Source organism: Lissotriton helveticus, chromosome 1_2 (genome assembly GCF_964261635.1).
Source record: "Lissotriton helveticus chromosome 1_2, aLisHel1.1, whole genome shotgun sequence".
Taxonomy (NCBI): Eukaryota; Metazoa; Chordata; class Amphibia; order Caudata; family Salamandridae; genus Lissotriton; species Lissotriton helveticus.
Window position 1 is genome coordinate 364,978,475 of NC_136058.1, and position 21,423 is coordinate 364,999,897.

The 21,423-nt window shown below is 44.3% G+C and overlaps 1 protein-coding gene across 5 annotated transcripts in view; it reads left to right on the forward strand.

Moving 5' to 3' along the window:
- LOC144805765 (GPI-N-acetylgalactosamine transferase PGAP4-like) overlaps positions 1 to 21,423 on the forward strand; it is a 148,610-nt gene that overhangs the window by 64,244 nt on the left and 62,943 nt on the right. The window contains exon 2 of one of the 5 annotated variants that reach the window (XM_078672277.1): positions 10,867 to 11,100. The exons of the other annotated variants lie outside the window; for them this stretch is intronic. The gene's annotated coding sequence lies outside the window, so the exon portion shown is untranslated. The remainder of the gene's footprint in view (positions 1 to 10,866; positions 11,101 to 21,423) is intronic. 5 annotated transcript variants of the gene reach the window in all.

Consider the following 21,423-nt stretch of genomic DNA (forward strand, 5'->3'; position numbering starts at 1 on the left):
CCACTGGCTCCAGTACCCACACCTTCTGTCCTGGTTGGAACTCTACCAGTACAGCCTTTTGGTCATGCCAAGCTTTTTGTAATTCTTGGCTGGCCTCCAGGTTTTTGGATGCTCTTTCCATGTATTCAGCCATCCTGGAGCGGAGACCAAGTACATAGTCCACTATGTCTAGTTTGGGCTTTTTGAGAGGTAACTCCCATCCTTCCTTCACCAAACACAATGGACCCCTCACAGGGTGGCCAAACAAAAGTTCAAAAGGGCTGTAGCCAACCCCCTTCTGTGGGACCTCTCTGTAAGCAAAGAGCAGGCAAGGTAAAAGAATGTCCCATTTCCGCCTGAGCTTCTCTGGTAATCCTTTTATCATGCCTTTTAGGGTCTTGTTAAATCTCTCCACAAGCCCATTGCACTGTGGATGGTAGGGGGTGGTAAACTTGTAGTTTACTCCACACTCCTTCCACATTGCTTTCAGATAGCTGGACATAAAATTTGTGCCCCTATCTGATAACACCTCCTTTGGGAAGCCCACTCTTGAGAAAACTGCAATGAGGGCTTTTGCCACCACAGGTGCTGTGGTGGTCCTCAGGGGAATAGCCTCTGGATACCTGGTGGCATGATCCACTACCACCAGTATAAACCTGTTCCCAGATGCTGTTTGGGGGTCCATTGGACCCACAATATCAATTCCAACTCTTTCAAAGGGAACCCCCACCACAGGTAGTGGTATTAGGGGGGCCTTTGTTGTGCCACCTGACTTACCACTGGCTTGGCAAGTGACACAGGAGCGACAAAACTCCTTGACATTTTCTGACATATGAGGCCAGTGAAAGTGTGAAACAAGCCTGTCCCACGTCTTGTTCTGGCCTAAGTGTCCTGCAAGGGGAATATCATGGGCCAAGGTAAGGAGGAACCCCCTAAACTTCAGAGGTATAACCAACCTCCTGGTCATGCCAGGCTTGGGGTCTCTAGCCTCTGAGTAAAGGAGTCCATCATCCCAATACACAGTATGGGTACCTTGGGCATCCCCAGCAGCCTCAGCAGCAGCCTGCTGTCTGAGGGGTTCAAGGGAAGGGCAATCTAATTGAGCCTGCCTCAGGTCTGCCCTTGAGGGTCCCCCTGTCCCCAGAAACTCAACCTGGTCAGGTTCAAGTTCCTCAGAGACAGTCTCCTCTTGGACTGCAGAATCAGTTTCCTCTGAAACTTGATCCTCAACCTGGGGCAAGGTGGAAGGCTCAGCCTTTCCTCTCTTGCTCCTTCTCTTGGGTTGTGGTTGGTCTATTGTTCCAAGATCCACCACTGGTTCAGGAAGGCACTTCTTAGCCTGAGCCCTTGTCATGGCAAGGACATGCTCTGAAATCCCTAGCATTTCTGCATGAGTCCTGTACTCCACTTCTGACCAAGCTGAGCTTTCAAGATCATTGCCTAACAGACAGTCTACTGGTAGGTCTGCACTCACAACAACTTTCTTTAGGCCATCTACCCCTCCCCAGGAGAAGTTCACAACTGCCACACTATGGGAAGTAGTGGAGTTGCTTGCATTGGTCACTAGGTAACTCTCACCTAGTACAATCTGTCCAGGGTCCACAAAGTCAGGTGTCACCATTGTGACACTGGCACATGTGTCCCTGTAGGCTTGAGCCAGTTTTTCATTAATTAAGGGAGTCTGCCTATATTTGCCCAGGTTACTGGGGCTTACTGCAGTGGGCAAATCTATGTCCACATCATATAAGAGAACTGCCTGTGTAGGGGTTCTGACTAGGCCAGATCCTACTTCAATACCCAGGGTCAACCCAGCTACACCCTTGGACTGTGTTCCACCACTGCTTACTGTACTAGGGGTTGCAGTTGCTTTAGGAGCTGGAGTGGGGGAGACTGGATTTGCCTTAGTGCATTCACTGCCCCAGTGTGAAACTGATTTGCAGGTATTACACCAAGGTGTCTTTGGACCTTTATTCTTCTTCTTCTTGTTTCCATTTTGGGAACCACCCTCCTTACTACCAGTTTGGGGGCCTGAAGACTTCTGGTCTTTTTCTTTATCTTTCTGATTACCACCCTTCTGGTCTGTTTTCTTCTGGTCACCACCTTGGTTCTGGGGTTTCTGCTTAATCCTTGTTCTGACCCATTTGTCCGCCTTCTTTCCCAATTCTTGGGGAGAGGTCAGATCAGAGTCAATAAGGTATTGATGCAACAGCTGGTTTGTACAGTTATTAAGGATCTGCTCTCTCATCATAAGATTGTACAATCCTGTATAGTCTGAAACTTTACTTCCCTGCAACCAACCCTCCAAAGCCTTAGTGGCACACTCAACGAAATCAGTCCAGTCTTGAGTCTGTGCTTTTTGGGTGTCTCTGAACAACAACCTGTATTGCTCAGTGGTTAGGCCAAACCCTTCAATAAGAGCACTCTTCAAAACAGTGTAGTTTTTGGCATCCTCAGGTCTAACTGTGAGGAGCCTGTCCCTCCCTTTCTCAGAAAAGGAGTACCATAAAATTGCAGCCCACTGATCCTGAGGAACCTGCTGTACCATGCAGGCTCTCTCCAGAGCAGTCATCCATTTGTGGATGTCATCCCCTTCTTTGAAGGGGGGCACAATTTTTGTCAGGTTTCTATTGTCATAGCCCCTGTCTTTTTCTCTTGGAAAATTGCTGCCACCAGTGGCATCTAAGCCACTTAATTTCTGCTCTCTTGCCAAGGCAAGTCTAGCTTGAGCCAAGGCTACCTCCTCCCTCTCTATCTGGAGTTTGACAGCCCTCATTCTGGCCCTATGCTCTAGCTTTTGAGAAGCAGTCATGCCTCTCTGTGATTCCCTTGAGGCACTAGAAATATGAGAGTCCCCTGAGGGAGATCTCACTCTTCTGTTGCCTGGGAGAATGACATGGTGGGATCTGGGGAGGTGCTGGCCCTCTCCATTCCCCAGTAGGTCTAAGTTGGCCTGGTTAAGCCTGGCAACTTGGACCTGGCTACCCCTCTGATCCTGATCTTCTGGGTCCTCTACTTCTGAGTCCTCCTCCTCCTCTTCTTCTTCCTCTTCCTCCTGAGGGGGATCAGTTACAGGGGGTTTCTCTCCTTCTCCTGACTGTAGGGGAATACCATTCGCCCTCTCTAAGTCATCGTGCTCTAGAATGGCTATCAGGATAGGACAGGTGGGACTTCTGCCCCTTTTTAACCCTCTTGAAATGCACAAGGCAATCAAGTCCTTTCGGGTTAACTTGTCATAGCTGGAAGTTGCCTTGGTAAGGTCAACTGTCACAGGAGTAGACCCTGAGGCTCTTCCTGTGTCAGACATGACTACTAGTGAGGTGTAAGTGGTGCACTTACCTACACTAAGTGTTTTCCTACTGTACCTTGCTAGTGAGTTGTAGTCAGGGTGTGCTAATCCCTTTAATCTACAACTACTAAGTTCAGTAGAACTTAATATGCTAAGCTTTTGATTTATATGTACCTAGAGGTACTTGATGTGATCTTTCAATTTGATAAAAAGATTGCAATGGTAAAACAACAGCAAGCTCAAATCCGCACCGCTGCTCACCAATGTGAGAAGTTGGCCTGATAGGTGATGTTTCCAATTCTGGAACCACCTATTATCAGACCAAACAATCCCTTATGGTGTCAGGTTGTAAGTCAACCTTGTTAGACAAGCTATCCTAGGGGTAGCATGGACTAAGCAGCCTAAAGGCTTAACTTAAGAGGTCGTGTTAAGCGAGCTGTTTTACCACATACAATCCTGTAATATCAAATGAAAGGACACCACACAAGTATATATTATAAAAATATATGTGTTTATTACTAAAAACAATCCCCAGTATTCTTTATGAATAAAGGGGCACAAGCGTTAAATCAAAAGCACAGTTTAAACATACAAAGTTGCACAATTATGGATGAGGGCGGTGGCCACTCAAACCATATACTAAACAAGTGGTATAAGAGATACCAATCGAACAGTGGTTAGGCCTAGGGCCTAGGGAATCGCTGGGAGCAGTCAGGACAAGCAGTGCTGAAGTCGGGAGAGGCCCACGGGATTCGGGAGCAGTGCGGAAAGCGCACGCATGCACCAATGTTAACCAATGGTGCGTAAAAATGACAAAGTTAGAGTTTAAGGACACTTCCGCTGAACCTAGAGGAACAAAACTTAAGACACAGACCCTAGAGGTGTGCACCAGTGTGGGAACACCGGCGGAGCAAAGTTACCTCACCCACAGGAAGCGGGTGCACAGGGTCGAAGTTGAGTCGGGTTTCGTCACGCAGGCTCTTGCTGCTTGGAGCTGAAAGGGCTGCAGGCGGGGTGAAAGAGAAGTGTCCGGTGGAGTCCAAGGGTGGACTCGAGTCGAAAAGTACCTGAAAGCAGAGGGGACAGAGTCTGGGTCACTCAGCAGTGACCAGGGTGGAACCAGGACGGAACCAGGCAATGTCGGGCGCAATCAAGTCGCTGTCGCGGTGCTTCTCTCCGCTGTCACGTGGGCTCTGGGGCATCTACGACGTCCAGGAGCAGGTCACGATCTGTCCCACGCAGGCTCTCACCGTCGGCGCTGTCGGCTTCAAGATTGGAGCAAACAACACTTGGCAAAAGCAATCCACGCGGAACCGGGAGATTGCTTCTTACTCGAACCAGGAAGGTCAGAGTGGGGGCTCCTTTTCAGGGGAGCTGGTGCAGATCTGGAGCAACCAGATTCACAAGTCGGTTTCAAGTTTTTGTCGGCACAGGGGCCACTAGCCGACTGGCAAGTGACCGGGCCAACGCGTTGAGCCAAAAGTAGCAGAAGGGCCCCACGCAGCACTCGATGAGTGTAGAGGGGTGAGCTTCGGTGCAAGAGTGGCTCAGGGTTGGGGCTTCTCAAACCCCGGTGCACAGCTTCGAGGGTCACTCGTGGGCTGCACGGTCAGCGTCTCGTGGTCAATTCAAGATGGCGTGCCCCACACTTCCGGTCGCCTCCACGGGTCTCAGCTCTGCAGGGACTGTGGATCGGGCTGTTGGAAGGCAGGCAAGCTTGATCTCGTCGATCTCAGTCGCTCGAGTTCCGGCGGGAACTGCAACCAAGTAGACGTCGAGGGCTGGATGGTGCCTGCTGCTGCAGGGTGGTCACTCCTTGACCACAAGGGAGATTCTTCGGGCTTCCACGTTGAGATGGAGGTCCAAGGGTCCAGAGTTTTGTTTCTAATGTTTCTTCCAGGAAATCTGATGTGCATTGGCACTGCTCCCACTCTTATTCGAATCTGGGGGGCGTGATTACCTGCTAGGTCCCCCCCTATGGGTGGGACCCAGGAAGGGGGTGGATACACCCCTTTCCTTTGATCCAGGCCGCCCTGGCACAAGGGCTGGAGTGCCCCAGAACCGGTTTGGCCGGATTATGCAAGGGGCAGCCTTGTGCGCCCCAGGCAGTGTCTGGTTTCTTTCAGACCTCCCTGCTACAATCCACTATCTCCTGTCTGGAGGGTGGTGACACCCTCCTGTGGCAGGAAACCCTTTGTCCAGGCCCCATTTGCTGAGTTTCGGTCAGCTGCAGGGGTCCAGACTCTTGTCTGTGGCAGAGGCATCCATTTTGTGGATCTAAGGCCCTTTTAGAAATTAACCGCATTAAAGTAAAGGAACATGTCTTACCCCTCTAGAGGGGTGGAATGCTATCCCCGTCGCCAGAACTGGCGAGGGGATAGTATTCCAAATCGTATGACACCTTACACGACATGTTTTGATAAACCCAAACCAGAGTTGCTATATAACCGCGAGGATTATAAGGCACTTAAGAGTATATGGTATGGCATTATCCTGAAACAGCTTAGGGAGTTGTTCCCGACAGCTGCAGACAGGCTCAGCTCATGCTAGAGCTCCATCTCACATTAAACCACGCACTCTGCCTCCAGGATTGATGAGGCCTTCCATAGGAGTGGCTCACAGGTTTATATGTGTCCAGATATAGGTTTAGATATAGGTATACTATATCTAAGTAAGGGGTGATTACACCACCTTACCCCAGCTGAGTGATCAGCCAGTTGTGTCAATTTAAGAACCAGCCAGGGGTGGCAAAAGATATGCTGCAGCCCCTGGTAGGCCTTGGTGGCCCCTATGCCCTGGGCACCTATAGTGCATTATACAGGGGCTGACAAGGAGTCCATTTCCAATTGGGGTATGTGCCTATAGCACATGTATCATTAATTTAGTGAGAGAACAGCAGGCTGGGGGTCTGATCAGCAGGCCCACAGCCTCAGTAGTCGAAAACCAGTGAAGCAAAAAGCAAAAATTTGGGGCGACCATAGGATAGCAGACCCTACTCTCCTACACCTGCCCTTCCGGAAGACGCTTAAAACCGTGCTCTTCTTGGATGCATGGGGTACGACCTAGCAGCCTCCCCCCATCCCCCATCTAGTCCGTGTGCGCCCTCTGACAGCGCTTAGAGACCCCTATGTGATAATGCGCGTTAAAAATTTACATTACAATTGCAACCTTTAGCAAGTGACTGGTTGAGCTTTCACTTAGTTTTTTTTGTATAGTTTTGAATGCGAATTGAAGTTGTTTTGATTTTGTTTTTCCACTGTCTAAATGATGTTTATAGTTTAATTGGCGATCTAGTAGGCTGCCCAAATATTTGTATTCATCCTCCTGGTTTAGAGTACAATAATTTATCCTCCAAACAAATTTTGATAGTTTTTTGCGAGTGCCGGAGAAGCATAGGATGTTAGATTTTTTTAGGTTAATTGTTGATTGTGCATTTGAGATGTACAGCGTGAGTTGTGAAATCAGCAGTTGTAAGCCAAGTGGAGTTTGAGAGAGAAGCACAATATCATTGCATATTGCAGACTCGCTATGGTGGTTTGTTTCAATTTCGGTGGGTCACCCTGGATTGTGCGTAGGTTGCTCTCTAGGTCAACAGTATTGATGTTGAATAGGCTAGGGGCCAGCACACATCCTTGCTTTATCCCATTTATTGTTGGAAATTTCTTTGTTAGGCGCCGACCATCGCCTTTTTTATTTGGACCCAGGTATGCGAATATAAGTTGATGATTGCTCCCAGTAGATTAGGAGGGGTGCCCCAAGCTTTCATTTTAGCCCATAGTTTGGCTCTTGGCACTTTATCAAAAGCTGCTTTGAGGTCTTGAAAGCATGTATATAGGATGTTAAAGTTTGTCAATTGCTTTCTTTGCTAGGAGAGTTAGTGCTGATAAATTTGTTAGGGTGCCCTTGCCGGCCTGGAATCCTGTTGGTGTCTTTGGGATCAGGTTTTTGCTTCTGACCCAAGTCTGTAGGTCTACCATTATGTTGGATGCATAGATCTTGGCCTCAACGTCTATTAGGGCTATTAAACTATAGTTGTTTGGGTCTGAGCATGTCCCTGATGTGTGAATCGGTTGAAGGATGCTGCCCCTCCAGGAGTCAGGAATATTTCCGGTCATTAAGCTGTTGCAAAACAAAGGGGATAAGAAGTTGGACCAAAATGTAAGATCTTGCCTAAATAGAGCGTTAGGTAGGCTATTTGGTCCCGGAGCCCTGTGCGCTATCAAGCGGTTTATAGTCCTCAGAACCTGCTTTGGAGTTATCTGGACAGTTTCTTATTTGTGCTCCAGAGTGGCTAGCTTACTGCTTTCTCTATAGGTTTCTCTGTTTGTGATTTGATTTGGAATGGCTTTATTGGGTCCGCGGCTAAAGCTTCACTGATACCAGAATGAGGGTATGAGGTGAATCTTTTTGCTTGCTGGGATTCCCGACTTCTAGTGTTGTTCTCGAACTGAGAGTCGGATTGAGCTCTGTTGAAATGTCAGTTATGCTGTCTTTGTGCATGTCCAGTGTGGTATTGTATGTTGCATCGATGTGAACGCTCCAAATTTTATCTGTCATGTCCGAGTTGAACAGCTGTTGTTTGCCGTTAAGCATAAGGTTTATTTTTGCCGAAAACTGTTTTGTATTTCGCAGCTTACTGGCATGGAGTTTGATGATCTCTAGGTTTTCCTTATATTTTTGCTTGGCCGCCTTGGTTTCACATTTTAGCCTTTTTAGAATTTTCTATTGTTATGAGAGTTTGTTGTGATTGTTGGGGGTCCTTTGTTCAAAATGACCTTAGGTGTCTATTCAGCTGCGTTTTTATTGAACGCATTTTTGGAGTATACCACTTCCTGCCTCTGTTTCTTGTTGTATTGTGTCCTCTGCACTTGTTTTGGTATCTTTTGTTGATGTTGACTACGAAGGAGTACCAGGCCTTTACTGTATCTTGAGCTTCTACTGGTAGTGATAGCAATGAGCGGCAATTCTCCATTACATTGGTGATGTTGTTTTCATTCCAGTTTAATCGTTATAAGTTGAAGAGTTGCGTGTTCAATGTTAGAGCATTCGCCTGCTCCGACCCTTCTAACCTAAAGTCTGTTATTGAGCCTGTGTTCCTGGTGACCCTCGTTAAGGCTGCTGGTCTGTCCAAGGGGCACCTACCATTTAGCGTGTGCAGAAAGAGGTATTCCAATTTTGCTGCGCATTTCTTTCCCATGGCATCTTGTCTGCTTCGATTGCCCTGTCTTGGCTCTATAAAGCTCACTAAATTTCCCTCCTGTCCTTGGATTAGGTTCATGTTGAAGTAGCCTGTTATTATCATGTTATCACTTGGGTAGGTGCTTTTCAGCGTTGTAATTGCTGCTATTAGTTGCTTAACCCCTTCCACGCTCATGACGAGCTGGGCTCGTCATGAGGTAGCCTCCTCGCACGCTCATGACGAGCCCAGCTCGTCACGTAATATGCGCTTTACAAAATCTCAGCGTGCGAGCGGAATTCCGCCCGCACGCATGCGGTTAATTCTTTGCCCTTTATGTTTTCCCGCTGGGTGCATATATAGATTCAGAATTAATTAGCCCATGGAAGGTGAGATTTCGACTTTAATGCACTGCATCCATGTTGAATCTAAGTCAATGCAGACATCTCTCCAACGGAAGTCAGTGGATATAAAGGTCGATAGCCCTCCTTTTGCCCTTCGTGCTGTGCCTCCTTTTGTGCTGGGATGAAATGTTCTTTGTAGCCCATGAGTGGCGAGTTTTTTGTCTGCCAGGTCTCCTGGAAGAGAAGTATGTTGTGTTGTGTGATGAACTCTATGAAATCGTCTTCTTCTAACTTTGAGCTTAACCCGTTGGCGTTCCAAGAACAGATCTTGCAACACTGCTCTTTTCCTGATGTTTGTCTTGGGTTAATTCATTCTACACCTCTCTGATTTAAAGCCAAGGGAGCTTGTGGGTGCCCCTCAAGTGTAACTTCTTCATGTTGAGCAATTGTGATTGTAATTTGTCTAGGTAGGAGGCCTTCTTCTGCCATGGTGCTCTTTTGGTCTGGACCTTTCGAGGCTTTTAGGAGGCTCCATTTCGGACTTTGTTTCTGGAGTGGACTGGGGTATCGTGCGGGCTCCACCTTTATTAACTCTATGCCCCAGTTGGAGAATTCCTCCCTATGCTGCAGAATTTGTTCTGTAAAGCTGTGTTCAGTCCATGTTATAAATAGTGGAGTCTGGGCCTGTTTGGTGAAGGTTTATTTTGAATTCAATTGATTGCAAATTGCCTGATTTTATATGACGTAGAGCTGGTAATTCTTCTAAGAGTTTTAAAATGGACCCTCTATTCAAGATGTCCCCCTCGAGCTGTATCGCAGAGTTAGTTCACCTTTTTTGCTTCGGATGAGTTGTGGTGGTTCTATGTAGCTTTTTTCCCGTCATTGCTTGATGTGGCTGTGCCTGCCCGGGTAGTATCCGGGTCTGAAGGGGCAGAGTTAGTTTGATGTTAAGAGCAGTTTCTCTCAAAGCTGCTGGTGTTCATAACTGGTGGAACGTGTGTTGCTCCCGGCGGCTGTGCCCGTTTCTTTCTTCCATTGGGCTTCGTACACCTCTCTAAATCCGCTTGGCTACTATTGGGGTTCACTTGTATGGTGGAGGAGTTAGTGTTTACTATATTACCATGCGCTGTATCTGTGATTGTTAATATTCCTGGGCTCAATGGTTTAAGTTCTTCTTTCCCTACCGGGATGTTGAATATACTGACCACTTTCCTTGCTTGCTGGATTGAGCTGGTTCATTGGTTTGGGCCGTCTGGAGTTGTGGAGTATGAGGTACTAGTAAGGGGCCACAGGCCCTGGACGCTGCAGGGTATGAGGTACTAGTAAGGAGCCACAGACCCCGGACAGTGCAGACAGTGTCAGCCACTGGCAAGAAACCTGTGGTCCCTGCAGGTAGTGTCAGCCACTGGTAAGAAACCACAGGCCCGGGCCTAGCCGGTTGTGAGAAACTGGTAAGGAAACTCAGGCCTGTGCACTGGAGGCAGTGCCACCTATTGGTCACAAACCACAGATTTGGTTTCGAAGGTGGTGTCGTCCACAGGTGATGAACCTCAGGCTGCTGGCCCTGCAGCTAGTGTGAGCCACTGTTAAGAAATCACAGGTCCGGGCTCTGCAGGCTGTGAACCACTGATAAGGAACCAGGGGCCTTGGGCCTAGCTGCCTCACCAACTATTAAGAAAGCATATCCTTACTCAGTAGGTATTTGCATATGCCTGGTTCCTGGCTGAGGTGGCATGGTAGAAAAAGAAATGTATGGACTAGGAAGTGGCCTGAATAATTACCAGTGGCTGACATTGGCTCAAGCTTCAACCTGTCACTATTTTGTTTTACTCAGCCCGGCACGATAAGCGTGATCACAGGAAGCATTACCCTCATCCATCCATGGGGCCATCATTATCCATTTGTATTTATTTACTTATTCATTTTATTTAACGTGTAATTAGCCATGGGTGTGCTTGCGCTGATATAAGCCAGTGAAATATTCCTAATTGAGAGAGGATAACCTGAAATGTGGAGTCAAATACAATCCTATGGCAGGACCGAAGGCTTCAGATTAGGCTTTTCTCTCTTCAATTTATTAGCTCCAGCAGCTTTACAAAGAGACACAAACCATATGAAAAACTACATTTCCCATGAACACAGGAAAATGGAAAAAAACAAAGTTCAACAGAGGCAGCCAATCCTGCGTGAGGACGTCCCATAACTTCCTCCAGCGGACGCTCTATCTTCCTCTTTATTCGTGCGACCCCATCAAGGCAGTCTTTGGTTATTCCTGTTTGCCAGTCTCCAATCCTAAGGCAAGAAAAAACTTGTAGGTAAGTCTAAGGGACTAGAACCCTATGTAACAGGAAAAACTCGATTAACATGATATTTGCAACAAGACAAGTAAAGAGCAATGGCAAAACCAGCCTTCTACCATCAGGAATATATTATCATAAACAGTTATGTTACATTTTCTGTATATCTGTTTTATATTTCCCTTTTAATTATATATTGCCCTTTTAATTGTACTGTGTATTTTTAATTATGGCACATGTATTGCAGTTGTGATTACATCATATAGAATTGTTGGTGTGACATTCCTTGCCTGAACTTCTAAAACAAAAAACCACCACTGGGTTGGGCTCCCAACAGCAAGATCAAGCCACTGACCAATAACTAACAACACAGGTGCCAATACTGTTGACCTTAGTTCCTTGTTTAAATTATGCGAAACATACAAATTAAACACTGTTTCCTTGAAATTTATTTTCTGAATAAATCATTCTTTATTTTCATTTCCTTTACTTCATTACTTTGGTTATAATTTCACCAATTTTAGAATTCAAAAACCATCTGTACAAAACATACACACGTGGCACGCATGTCAATAACCTAATTGATGATACGAACCTAACTGTTGCTATGTCCATGACGGCGGATTCTTATATCTTTGATGTTCCCACTTATAAAGGCTCTGGTCATGGCTCCTACATAGATCACATTTTACTTTCCATTGACCTTGCAAATCTAGCTTCTGACTTTACAATTCAAACAAGTATTCACAGCGAACACAATCCTATTTCCATTGCAGTGGGAGCAGGTATTTTCGAGCAGGGGAAGACGTCCAAAGGCTGTGGGTTACTAAAGTCGATAAAATGGAAATCGCCGACTGAAATGGTCAATGGTGAACAGTGACATTTTGTATAGCTCAATTAACATCAGTTGCGGCCACGAACTTGGACTTTGTGTTTCCCCAACTACATCACCTGAAACGACCCTAACTGCTTTTGCTGTTGTGGTACAAAGAGTTGGTCAAATGTTAACGGTACCAGTGAAGGGTCAGTCTGATTGCCATCCAAGATGGTTCGACCAAGCTTGCTCCAAGGCCGGACGAAACCTTAAAAAGGCTTTAAAGACCAAACCAAGGGACTCTGCCTGTATTAAAACCTTGCGAGCTAAATACAAGGCAACTCTGGCATCTCGGAAAAGAGAAGTAAAAGCACGTACCTGGGAGTCTCTGCTCGATCCTACAACCTTGGGTAACAGCTCAAAGTTTTGGAACATTATTAACAAACCACTGTTTGATGATCCTAGTGATTCAGTGCTTGGCACTAACATACCCGAGGAAGAGTGGGTCTCCCATTTTAGTTTAATTTTTAAAAGTGATGAGCCACAAGTGGAATATGATATTAAAACTCCTGAGGAAGTCTCTTTGTGCTTTACAGTTGGGGAGGTAGAGAAGGGGATTCGGGGTTTAACCTGTAACAAGGCTCCTGGCCCCGACGGCCTTCCCCCTGACCTATTTAAATCCAATATCCACCTATGGGCTCCAGTCCTTACTGCAGTAGTTAATGCAGGAGTATTAACTGGGTGCCCAAAGTCCTGGGGGTCCTCAACCATAGTAGCTGTATTTAAGAAGGGTGACCGAAATAGTGCAGTATGCTATAGGCCTATTTCCCTGATTAACTCAGTTGCTAAGGTAGTGGGGGGTATAATTTTAAATAGGCTGGTAGCATGGGCAAATGATAATAATGTAATGTCGCCAACTCAATACGGGTTCAGACCAGGTCACTCAACGGTCTCCCAGTGTCTGAATTTGTATTTAATCAATGGCAAATATACCATGGCCAGAAAAGGTACTGTCCACATGGCCTTTATGGACTTATCGTCCGCCTTTGATTGTGTCGACAGAGGCAGGCTCTGGGACGTCCTGTCAAAAATGGGGGTCGAGCAAAATCTGATTAATTTTCTGGCCGACCTTCATTCGGACACCAGAGCAAATGTCCGCTACACCCAAGACATGAAAGTAACTAGGGATATTAGGATAAATCGGGGGGTTAGGCAGGGGTGTATTTTAGCCCCGTTTCTTTTTAATCTTTATATCAATGAATTTGAGGAGCATCTTTTAAAAACAGGCACAGACTACCCATATATAGGAAGGAAGGGCGTGCCCGTCCTGCTATATGCAGACGATGCCGTCCTAATTTCTAGAACCGCAATTGGCCTCCAAACCTTGTTAGACTCATTTTTTGTATTTATGAACTCCCGAGGCCTGAGTATTAATAATTCGAAATCATTCGTTATGAAGACAGGATTAGGTTCTAGAAAGTTGTATTCCTTCTCAGTAAATGATGAAAAAATACAGACAACAAAGACCTTTTCGTACCTTGGTGTTCTTTTTGATCACCAACTAACGTGGGCACCTGCGGTACGAAAGAAGAAGGGTGAGGTGGTGCGGGCAAATGCAGCGATAATAGATTTCGCAAGAAAAATGGGAAATAGCCCGGTGGCTGCTCTGCTGAAACTATACCAAGCCAAAAGCACTGCCGTTGCGTGTTACGGGAGCGAAATATGGGGTTTTGTTCCCCTAGGCGATCTTGAGGTTATCGAAAATAAATTCCTAAAACAAGTATTAAGGCTGCCAAGGGGAACGGCTAATTTCTCCGTTCATGAAGAATTAGGTATGCCCTATTTAAGCGACAGAATAGCTGCAAACCCCTTGCTGTGCTGGCTAAACTGCTGGCTGAATGCAGACATACCCCTCACCCAAAACATCCTATATGAAGCACTATCGTGGGAAGGGAGGTTCAAGATCCCTTGGATAAAATATGTTAGAAAATGTCTTCTTGAAATGGGACGGCTGGATCTCTTCCTAGCCCCGGAGTCAATAGCTAAACTAGATGTAACCTATGTGAAGAACATCTTTATGTCATCTAGGTACTTAGCTAGGGAGGAGACAGAGCTTAAGAAAGACAGTGTGAGGAAGCATGTTTTGACAAAAACCTGTTTACAAATGGAACCCTATTTATCTTGGCCCATGTCTGGTTATGAACGCTTCTTGTTGTCAAGGTTTCGTTTTGATTTGTTTCACCTACTGCTAGCTGTACCAAGTGGGGCCCATAGAGGTCAAGTGTTGCCAGCTTGCGGCTGCGACAGTAAGTCTCAGCAAGACCTGGCCCACTTTTTATTTATTTGTTCCTATTACACAGTACCTCGTAAATTGTTTTTAAAACCTCTTCTTAACCCCTTCGACGCTCATGACGAGCTCAGCTCGTCATGGAGTTTCCATTGATTTCAATGGAAATTGCATGGGAGAATATCAGGTACCTTAGCATCCAAGTGGTTAAACAGCTGAATTTTGCACAAATCAGACCAGCACTTTATTACCTTCAAATGCTAAACTGTGACTGTACCATGTTTGTATGCAGCTTTTTAAAATTAGCACTCAAGTTTAGAAAAAGTATGGAAGGTTAATTAATTATGCTACTGATAGTTATATCCTTTTATCTAATCGTATATTTATATTTTTAACTACATATTCCGCTTGTGTCCTTCCCTTTTTTGTAATGTCTTTTTATTACAATTTCATCTGTGTCAAATGTATATGTTTTGAAATGTACTTTTATGATTGTTAAATGTAAACAATCGAATAAAGATATTTGACCTGACCTGACCTGACTATCTTTCATAAAAATTTGTGACATTTCCAGCACAGTTTGATGTTCTTATGGCCCAAATAGTAGTCAAACTTCTAAAACAGCAGTCCTGTGCTCATCCTATTAAACTGGATTTTAATCTTTTCTGGATTTCAAGTCTACTTCTTCTGGAATTTTACATTTTGGCAACGATGGACCCTGTACCTGCTACTTTTTGGAGCACAGGATTAGTACTATTTATTTTCGGATCAAACTTTGGAACATTTGCTTCTTTTTCTGTGCTTGGAGCTGAAATTGAGGCTTTACGTGAATAATTAGCCTGTATTATTCACCACCGTGTTTCTCCCAACTTTATAAGTGGTTCATGTACCTTGGAGCTGTTTTTTGAACAATTTGAGCTATTATTGGCTTTTGCATCATTCAAATTCATCGTTACCTGCCTCGAGATCTTCCTTGTCATCGGTGATATAAGACGCGCTGTGTTCCACGGTCGCGCGTTGCCATGGACATCAATGATGCATTCTGCCTGCTGGAACGGCTCCGTGAAAACGTTCGGAAGTGAAGACAGACTGATGCGCTGCATGTTTGGTCATCAAGTTGGCGTCGCAGTAACGTCATCACGTTTGGCGGCCACTTTGTTTCTGTTTCCATGGATACACCCCACGACTTACTGTGACTAGCATGGCAGTGTTTTAAATTCTTTGCATACTGCTTCGCCGATGCGCACGGCAATATTTTGACATTGTGATGCGCACGGCAGCATGTTAATTTCCTTCAATGCGACATCGCCAATGCGCACGGCAAAATTTTGACTTCACATCGGACATCTCTAATGTGGATTGTAGAGTTCTTTTGGAATTCATTCTTTCTCATCGCCGATGTGCACAGCAGCGCGTTTAAGTTCCAAAGTATTATATCATTTGGTGCACAACGCTGATGCATACAGCTTTTACACTATCTAATAAGGATTTTTTTATTGTGTTTATCTGTCTGTGTAGTTCAATTTAGGATTACACAAATTGTATTCTTTGGGGTACACATTATAGGTAATAGTTTACTGTGCCAATTTATTTATTTGTGTGCACTTCTTAATTTTAAGTGTCACCATGCAGTTTGATCCACCCACAAAGTTCATACAATCTAAAGGAGAACCTCCTATTCCATGGTCTAAATGGAAGGAAGAATTTCTGACATACTTGAAAGCGATTGATGGAGAGAGAATTGGTCTGAGAAAAAAAAAGTATTTTATTACATTATTTAGGCTCAGAAGGCCAAGCTGTTTTTAGAACGTTACCCTGGTGAACTTAGTACATTTGAAGAAGCACTCATGAGAATGGAAACTCGTTCCAAACCTACAACTAGTATTGCGCTCAACAGATATACATTTTATCCTAGGGCTCAAAGGGAAACTGAAACATTTGATGATTTTTTGACTGCTCTTAGAAGTCTTGCAATTTCTTGCAATTTTGGCAGTCTAGCCGATGAAATGGTTAGAGATCAGATTATTGTTAATGTAAGGAGTAAGAAAACGCAAGAACAGTTGTGGATTTTAGGTAATCCTAATTTGAATGACACAATTGCTACTGCAAAAGCTTTCGAGCAGTAGAGAAAAACTATTGAAGATGTGAATTCTAAAGGTGACAGTAGTAAATGCATCGATGAGGTTTGTGTTGTTAAAAAAACGTTTGCCAGGACAACTCACCAGAGCAATAGAGAGACTAAAAATATTGTTTGTTTTAGATGTGAAAGTAATTACCATGTAGCATCATTTACATTTTGTCCTGCCATAGGCAAAGAGTGTATCAAATGTGGAAGGATTGGACATTTTGCTAAGGCATGCAAAGATGATCGTAAAAGGACTATTGATACACATAAAAACGTAAGCTTTAAAACTAATGATGTTTCCTTTGTGAGAGGTGTTAACCATTCTAATGAGTATCAGGTTAGCGAAAAAGGAATAGTTGTTTCTATTATTGATGTGTGTTCTTTAGAGGAGAATTTAAGTTCACCTAAGTGTAGAGTTACTTTTTGAATGAGATGTTACATCTGATGGCAGATTCAGGTTCGCCGTAGACCATCATAACTGAAGGTTACTTTGAAGAAAAGTTTGGTAAAGACATGTTTGTAAAGGATTTATAAAAGTGTATGTTGCTAGGAAAGGTGTCAATGTTTTTAGGATGGCGGGATCAATGGAGGTTGGGGATCATTCTTAACCCACGTAACAAAGAACCTGTTATGGTAATTGAAGGGAGCGATACTGTTGGTGTTATGACTAAAGGTGATGGTTCCGATGTTGTTGATAAAATGTTTCCTGAAGTGTTTTCTGATACTTTGGGGAAGCTCAAAGGTTTCACTCATGAGATTAAACTAAAAAAAGGAGCATCACCCGTTAAACAAAAACTTAGGATTGTGCCCATTAACGTGAGGGATGAATTGGGGAAACGTTTGAGAGGTATGCTGGATGAGGGAGTGATTGAAGAGGTGGAGTCATCAGAGTGGGTTTCTCAGATCGTTTTGGCACGGAAATCTGGCAATTCTTTGAGGCTGTGCATTGATCTTCGTGCGCTTAATGCTAATATTTTGATTGATTGCCATCCCTGACCAAATATTAATGAGGTTGTGAGCATGTTTGGAGGGACCACAGTTTTCTCCACCTTGGATCTTAGGTCAGCTTATCATCAAATTGAATTAGCCAAAGATTCTCGTCACATGACTGCATTTATCACTCCACAGGATTTGTTCCAATTCAAGAGGATGCCTTTCGGACTTGCGTCTGCGTCATCTGTATTTCGATATCCATGTGTCATCTGTTTAAACAAATGGAATCATGCGTAAAATGTTTTCAAGATGACATTTGAATCTACTCACCAGACGAAGCAACTCATTTGAATCATCTTAATAAAGTATGTGGGATTCTCAAGGATTATGGATTTACACTAAAGAGAACCAAATGCAAGTTTTTCCAAGAATTGGTTGAGTATCTAGGACATACACTCTCCAAAGAAGGTGTTGTTCCTAAGAAATCACTAGTTGATGCTATACTTAGAGCGCCTTCTCCTGATTCAAAAGAGAAACTTTTTTAAGATTTTGCATCAAAAATGGAACCGTTAAAAGAACTAACGGGAAAAATGTTGAATTTGTGTGGGGTGAAAAACAACAAAACACGTTTGAAAACATTAAGGCAGAAATTATTGCTGCTCCTACTCTTAAACCTTTTTGTGTTGAGAATACTTGTGTAACTACTGCGGATGTCAGTCTGTATGGACTTGGTTGTGTGTTGTCCCTGTGTGCTGGCAAGGAAGAATAGAATGTGGCTTTTGCATCACGCATGTTATATTTTACAGAAAGACGATATGCTGTCATCGAAAGAGAGTTGTTAGCGTGTGTATGGGGTGTAGCGCATTTTAGGAACTACATTTGGGGTGGACTCTTTATTTTAAAAACTGATCATAAACCTTTGATCCACATATTAGCTCCTGGTGGTGATCTAAATGCCACGGCAAGACTAGCTAGGTTAATGTCACGTTACAAGAATATACATTTACTGTTGAATACGTTCCAGGAAAAAGTGAATGTCACAGCTGATTGTTTATCACGACTTCCCTGCGAGGTTAATGATGTTTCATGTGGAGAGAAAATTGTTGCAAGTATTTCTGAAGCATTACCAGAGAAATTTAGTTAAATTTCAGAAGATTTGTGGAAGAGTATGAGTGAAGATAATCTTTTATAGCAAGTTGTTGAGTATACCAATGTTGGTTTGCCTTCCAAGAAGGAAATTTCTGATGAGTTATTTCCGTATTGGAAAGTTTCTGATGAAATTATTGTAGAAGGAGATTTGATTTATAGACAAGGAAAATGCAATCTACCCGTTTCCTTACGTGATATCATTTTATCCATGAGTCATGAAAGTCATTTAGGAATGTCTTCAATGAAAAGACTCATCAGATCGATCTTTTGGTGGCCTGGATTAGGCATGTATGTGGATATAATGGTAAGAGAATGTCCCGAATGTGTGTGCAGTGAAAAACCTCTCAAATGTAATCCGGCTCCCCTCATTCCTGTCAAGTGGCCTGATTATCCATGGCAGAAGGTTGGATTAGACATTGCTGGCCCTTTCAACTTCTGCCACAGGATTGCAGATTTGCTATTGTTATTGTTGGATTATCACTCTAAGTGGCCTGAGGTAAAGTTAGACCCACGTGTTACCACCAGTAGTATTGTTTTATTTTTAAAAGAAGGTTTTGCGAGGGAGGGTAGTCCTGAAGTCCTTATTTAAGACAATGGTGTACAGTTGAAATATTTCGAGATGACGGAGCTTTTAAAATTACATAAATTACCCGTCATATTAGCACATCCCTTTATGAGCCTCAAGGGAATGGTTAAGTGGAGAGGTTCAATAGGGTTCTCAAGCAAGACATTCTTTGGGCACGGAATTTTGGTACAGAATGGAAAGATAAATTAAGAGAGAAGTTATGGTTGTACCGTATAACTCCTCATTCAACAACTGAAGTTTCACCTTTCTGTTTACTTAAAGGTAGAGATCCAGTGTCCAAATTGTGCCCTCGGTGGTTTAAAAAAAGTTGTTAGAGTACAAACCTCTGAGGTAGATAACATAGTCATAGCTCAAAGAGTTGAGGGAAAACAACAGAAGAGTAAGCATCTCTATGATCTTCGCATGAATGTTAAGATGCCAAAATTTGTGGTAGGAGATTTTGTTAGAATACGCAAACCTGGAATTCTTCTTAAGAATGATACAAGGTTCAGCAGACCTGTGAAAATTGTCAAAGTCAATCGCAATAGCGTAGTCACTCAAGAAGGACAAGTTTGGAATGTAAGACGTTGACTAAATGTCCTATGATTTCTTCTTAATTTTTCTATGGGGAGAAATGTGTTACATTTTCTGTATATCTGTTTTATATTTCCCTTTTAATTATACATTGCCCTTTTAATTGTACTGTGTATTTTTAATTATGGCACTAGCATTGCAGTTGTGATTACATCACATAGAATTGCCTGAACTTCTGCAACAGCAGTACTGTGCTCATCCTATTTAACTGGATTTTAATCTTTTCTGGATTTCAAGTCGACTTCTTCTGGAATTTTACAAGTTACTCACCGTACATACGCAGATGTTCTGGGTGGGTTCAGGTAAAAACTGGGTGGGCTAATCCGCGTCCTTAATAGAATTGAAACTTTCCTGCACATTAGCTAGGAAATTTTGCATTCTATGGCAGGATCGGAGGCTTCAGATTAGGCTAGTTTAAAGCTTGTCCACCACCAAAGATCCCAGTGACACTACTGGCTTAAAGTAAAAATCTTTTGAAGGTGGAATCCGAAGACCAGTCCGCGGCATTCATGATATCCTCTAGCCGCGCTCCCAAGGCAAAAGCCTTGGATGTCATTGCACCCCTCACCGAATGAGCTCCAAAGCGGGAAGTATCTATACCTGCTTCCTGCATTACCCCGCAGACCCATCTAGCAATCGTAGGGAATGAAACCGCCCTGTGTGTTTTAGTAAGAGCAATAAACAATTGTTTAACGTCCAGTGGATGTATATCTATTGTCGCAACCTTGTAGGCCTTGAGTGCTCGGAACACACACAATTTCGGGATGTCCGGGAAAGCAGGATAGGACACAGATCGAGAGTTACAGTCTGTCTGGAAATATGAAAAGTAACCACATCCGGAGTAAAGACCCGGCCTGTGAGATCTAGGGCTCTCACATCCGAAACTCTGCGACATGAAATCAAACAAAGTAACATTGCGAACTTAGCAGACATTTGCTTCCTCGACAAATACTTGTTGGATGGCCAGGACCGAAACAGGTTAAGAACCTTGTTCACGTTCCACAACACCGAGTAACGTGGTTCTGGAGGAACAGATAACCGGATACCTCTCAATAACTTACAAACTAAAGGATGTTCACCAATCAGCCAATATTCCAGTGGAACATGACCCGCCGAAATCACTGAGCGAAAGCTATTGATTGACCTGTAAGCCAGATCCCCCCCTTGCCAGCGGGGCTAAAAAGTTAAGGATGTAGACAATATCCGCCCCCATGTGATCCACCTGTTGTCGCATACACCAACTTCCCCACCTTGACCATGGGGACCGGTATCTCTTATTGATCCTCTCGGTCTAGGACTTAGAGAGTAACGTGGCAGAATCCTCCGAAAGGTCTGGGACTTTCCAGCGTTGCCTGTAACTCGCCAGGCCATCACGTGCAGGCCTCCTGTGACCAGAAGATGGTGGGGATTCCCCTGAGGATACTTAAGGAGATCGCGACCGAGGGGTAGAGGGATTGAAAATCCCAGTAAAGTTCCATCAGATCCGGAAACCAGGCTTGCGACCTCCATATTGGAGTGATCACCACTAGGTCTGCCTGCTGTCTCCTTACCTGAGTTGATAACCTCATGATCATTGCAAAGGGGAGAAACACGTACTCTTGTTCCTTGCTCCAGTCCTGGAGGAAAACATCCATTGCCGCTGCCTCCCTATCCGGGCGCCAACTGAAGTAACGCTTCTGCTGGGCGTACAGACGGGAGGCAAAAAGGTCCACCGAGAAGGGGCCCCATCGAGATTGAGTTTCCTTGAACACACTGGGGTGTAGTTGCCATAAGCTGGTGTCCTTCCAGTGACGAGAGCACCAGTCTGACACTTGGTTGGACGAGCCCGGTAGATGCTCCGCTGACAGGGATATCTGATTGGATAGGCAACACTC